The 5,097-nt window shown below is 53.4% G+C and overlaps 1 non-coding gene across 1 annotated transcript; it reads left to right on the plus strand.

Annotated features, from left to right (window-relative positions):
* The first annotated feature begins 1,335 nt into the window (after window positions 1–1,335).
* On the plus strand, window positions 1,336–1,417 carry TRNAS-AGA (transfer RNA serine (anticodon AGA)). Its single transcript has one exon. It is a non-coding gene; the product is annotated as a tRNA-Ser (tRNA).
* Window positions 1,418–5,097: the final 3,680 nt, after the last annotated feature.

Below are 5,097 nucleotides of genomic sequence, written 5' to 3' on the forward strand. Positions count from 1 at the left end.
AACCTTCCATACAACCCCACTGCCCAGAATGGTTTTTGACTGTCAGCACAGCAAAGAACATTGCTTTTTTCTTTAAGCAGCCCTGGAAGGAGAGCCTTGAGAAGCTTCACCCACTTCAGGTAGAGAGTCTAGGTGAGAGAGGCTCCTTGCGTTTCCCTTGGCCCACAGGCCATAAGCTGCAAGAGAAATGAGGGTGTCTCAGTTCTTAGTTACCAGCAACATCATTACATCCAGTTCCAGTAAACTTCAGGGTGTCTCTGCAATGCCGCAGCCTGGACGGGGTAGCTGTAGCATCTCCAGAGTGACTTCATATCACTGGCCTTTGAGCCATTATATAAAGAACACACCTCCTCCCACCGCACCCCCATATTGCATACTTGCCGGCCTCCTCCTTCCAGCCCCCAGAGCACACACTTCCTCAAGCCACTCCCCATGCTCACCCTCTCGACTGCAACAATCTCCCACCCTTGCTCTGCATGCAGACAGGCACTGGCAGATGCACCACCTCCACTCTGACTCCTTAATGCCATTTTCCAAATATTCCTGCTCTAGAGCCAAAAGGGAATAGGGGCTGCTCTCATCTAGTGATGGAAATGATGGATTTTGCAGATCCTTTAATATTTTGGTCCATGCTCAGGAATTGGACGATGCTGGCAAAAAGACCTAGACATATCTTTTCCCCGAGAACAAAGTCTTCCCTGTCTCCCCCTAAGTCATCCACACCTCCCATATATTCTCCCTTTGCCCCTCCACACTTCTCCTCAGGCAGGCTCCACCTTGCCCTTCCCATAGATCTCTGCCACTCTCTCCTATACACACCAACAACCTGCACGGCAGTCATGGTCTTTGTTCAAGGGTTGACACCACCCTATGTCCCCAAGAGGCTGGACGTGCTACCAGGAGGTCACCATCTTCCCTGCAGGAGTGTCCCCATTCCAGTGCTCACAGCAGGCCTGGAGTCCCTCGCAGATAAATTTGAGAAGCAATGCGGGGTCTAACGTCCCACCCCACAACTACCACCAGCCCTGATTGTCTCCACACAGCTGCCTTCCCTTTTTCTCTGGAAGCAGATGAGACGGCAGCTGGGGATTGAAACCACCACCACCACCACCCCCCGTAGCAGGATATCCCAGATGCCTGGCTGAGGACAAGAAGCTGGGAGCTGCAGCTATAGCCCCTGGGGTTATGCCTCTCAAGGCCTCTGGAAGGCTGGCACCAGGTGCCTGTCGTGCTCAGTGCAGGTCCCATTTGCAGGGACCTGGCCCCGAAACTCGCAGGGAGCCAGGTGTCATTGCAGAGGGCATGTGATCAGCAGGGCAGAGAGGGCTGGAGCAGGTAGTTGTGGCCGAGTGGTGAAGGCGATGGACTAGAAATCCATTGGGGTTTCCCCGCGCAGGTTTGAATCCTGCCAACTGCAGGGTACAGTCCCGTTTTGGGCTCCCTGCAATTAACCACACTGCAGCTGTGGGACTCATCCCCATAGACACAGTCCCTCCAGCTGCTCAGGGCATCCAGGGACGTAGCAAAACCCTCTTCCCTACCACACTTGTTCTTGCTTCCCCCTAGAAATGCCTGCATGTATGGGAAATCCTGCTCCCATTGACAAGGTAGGCAAGTTGGGGGAAGAGAATGGACCAGTGCTGAGTATGAGCCATGAGAAGAGGTCCACTGTTGTTGGTTGTTGAGCAGAAGTTAAGAGCCTGATCCCACCTGACATCCCAAGCAGCACAGCCCCACCAGCTCTCTTCCTTACACCTGAAGCTACAGCACCTCATCTCCAAAGAGAGCTTCCACAACACGGCCCTCATTGCTAAAGATGAAGGGAGGACACCTCATGGATCTGAGATCTAGCCAGCACTCACAAAGTGCCCCTCACTTTAGGTCTCACAAAGGCAGACTGGTGTGGAGCAGCAGGCAAGTGGGGGGAGGAGAAAGGGCCAGCATTGACTGTGAGCTACAGAAGAGGTCCTTCTTTGCAGACATGGACACCATTGCTAACGATGAGGTGAAGACACATCATAGATGTGAGATCTTGCCTGGTGTCCAGGGGGTATTCTGCCTGACCCATCCCCATCCCCTGCACACATGGACTACCTTTGTAAGGGGGCTTTCCCAAACTCAGCTTAAGGATGAGATGATGAGGGGTAGGTCTCTCCTGTCCCCTCCTCTTCTGGGAAAGGTGTGGAAGTGCAAATGAGGACATGGTGGTGCCTGTGGCATCAGGAGACCATCCCCTGCCATCACAGACCCTGAGAGGAAGAGGTGCCACTGGTAGCCTACCTGGGTGGTGCAGCATCTTAAGGAAAACGGAAAACCTGAGGGGCCCTTTCAGAGAGAGCCTGGAGAAAGAGAAGGAAGGAGAGAAGGAGAGAAAAGCCCATTGCTGGTGCATGGTCTGTTCCCCGCAGCAGTTCCACTGAGATTGGCAGAAGCAGCACAAGCAAAGGAGAAGCTCAGAGGGGTTGGCAGCATGGATGAAGAAGGAAGGGGGCAGTGGAAGGGGGATATGGAGCTGAGCCAGGGACCTCTTGATCTGCAGTCCAATTCTCTGTCCTGAGCAGTAGCCCCGGTAGCAGGCAGGCTGCTGCCAAAGTCCCCACGCTCATATCTGCACCCACATCCCAGCCCTCTCCATTCTGCTTTAGCTTTTGTCTCTTCTGCCTGGTTGCTGCATGCTCTGGCCTGTGGATGGGACAGGAAAGGAGCAGATGGAGCACAAACATGCAGGCTTCAGCACTTCCACCTCGTCCCTCCCCCTCACCAACAGGATCTACCAGCTCAGGCTGCCCAGAGCCTTCCTGGAACATCTCACAGGATCTAGGGCTGGTGAACACCCAGTCCGGCTGGTCCAGCCCTGCCCTGGGGTGACTGGGAGCCACCTCCACCCCCAGCAGTGCTGGGCAGGACAGGAATGGCATCAGGCACAAAGAGGAGGGGTTTCTCTGGCTCTCTGGCAGGCTGAATGATGGTGGGAGCAGCCCTCGGCTGCCAGGGAACAGCGAGGGCAGGGCTGCGTCAGGAAGGAGGACAGGCAGGGCAAGGCCCACACAGGCGGTGTGAAAGGCAAGGCCCTACCTGCTATGCAACTTGCTTAGAGGAGCAAACACTGCCTAGGACTAAGAACTTTCACCTCAGGGTGACCTGAAGACCTACCTTAAATCAGCTCTCACTGGCTGAGAACACCCCATACAGACGATAAAACAATAGGAGCTTTGTCTTTCAAAAAAACCCCAGGTATGTAACTATGGCCAGAACAGCAATGGACCTGAATCTAGTATAAAACCCCTCCACCTGCACGGGACATTGGTTTAGAACGATGAAGATTAACACCCCACTGACCATACGTCCACACCACCTGCCTGGGAGAAGCACATACGGATTTCGTGAGCAACAGTAACTGATTAGCCCACCCCTTAACATGAGTAATTGGACTGGTTGACACAGCTGTATTGTAAACATATATAAACCCTGCTTTCCTCTAGGTCGGGGTCCTCCATGCGTTAGGCTGGGGCACTGCTATGTGCACAGCTAAAATCGGAGCATTATTCCCTTGGTAATTGTATGCTAAGCGTCCTTGTCTCCCTCCCCAGCTGGCAAAGGACTGACTTTTATGCCTGGCACAGTCCCGCAGGCCCCTGAGAGCTGGATTTCTGGGCAGGGTTGCAGCCCTCATGCAACCTGTGGAGAAGCCACGCCAGGTGAGAGTTTTCCTGACAGGCCTGAAGCATATGGAAGAGGCCACACTGAAAAAGATTTTCCTGTTCAGAACTGCAGCACATGGAGAACCCATGCTGGAGCAGTCTGCAGTGAAGGCTATAGCTGAGCCTGGAAAAAGAGGGAGGAATAGCGGTGTTTTGTTTGTCTTTCATTCCTCACTACCCAAAACCACACATGGCACGATCCTTTTCTTCCCCTCTGGCTGCTCAGGACTGGAATTCAGTGCTGGACATACACCCCCTCTCACTCCCACATGCACGTCCACTGAACAGCAGGTCCACTGAACCCTGGGCCTGAGCATAGGTCTGTGCAGAGTGCGTGCCTGGAGCCCGGGCCCGGTTTGTCTGGTGTCCTGCTCCAAACCCCGGGCAGTCCCTGATGCCGATCTGCTCTTCTCACTGCTAGGGCTGCTTGAGATTTCCTAGCCTGTTCGCTGCTGTTCACCCTTGCACTTGCTGGCTAGTGCAGCTACACATTTAGTTGCCAACATCTCACGCACACACAGAAACACACCCACCCACAAAAAAAGGAGAACACAGTCTGACAGAAATGAGCTAGGACTAGAGAGTAATGAAAAATAGTCATTACTTTCTTGTTCTTCATGTGTCTGGAAAGGGTTTCCAGAATGAGTTGCTAGTTCCCCTTTCCAGGGATCAAGGTGAAGCAGACCAGGTTGCAGTTTCCCCAGGTCCTCCTTTGTGCTTTTTTGGAAGACAGGAGTGACACTGACTTTCTTCCAGGCCTCAGGAACCTCTGCCAGTTGACTTCACCTTTCAAAGAGAATCCAGAGTGGCCTCTTCCAGAAGTCCTCCTTGTCTGAGTGCTTCCGTGAGCTGGCAGCAGGAAGACGGCATGGTTATCTGCAAGGGGGCTCCCTGCTACCTGAGTCCCTGATGGGCCAAAAGCCAGAAGATCACTTGGATGTTGACTGTGAGGTCACCTCTGGCTCTGCAGGCAATGGGCCATCCACAGAAATATCGCTTGCGCTAGGTGCTTGTCTTCATTCCATAGTGGATACCACTGCAGGGTGTATCCTTTTATATCAGAACACTTCTTGGCCCAAAGGAAGTGGACAGCCTATCAGAGGGAGAACTGAGAACGTGCGGGCATGACAGTGTCAAAAACGGCCGTCAGCCAATCACAAAGCAATACGAGGACCCATGGGGGATGACGCTGCCAAAAGTTGCCTCTTCCCTGTGTTTAGCGAGTGGGGGCTTCCTCGCCTGGTGTGCTTCTGGGTACACAGGTAGGGTTGGCTGGTCCTGACAGCCAACCACCGGTCTGCCTGAGAGCAGGTGGGTATGATGGGTCAAGAAATGGCTGTCAGCCAATCACAGAGCAGTATGAAAACATCTTGGTTGCGGTGTTTAATAAGAAAAT

The sequence above is a fragment of the Aptenodytes patagonicus genome, chromosome 10 (assembly GCF_965638725.1).
Source record: "Aptenodytes patagonicus chromosome 10, bAptPat1.pri.cur, whole genome shotgun sequence".
Classification (NCBI taxonomy): Eukaryota; Metazoa; Chordata; class Aves; order Sphenisciformes; family Spheniscidae; genus Aptenodytes; species Aptenodytes patagonicus.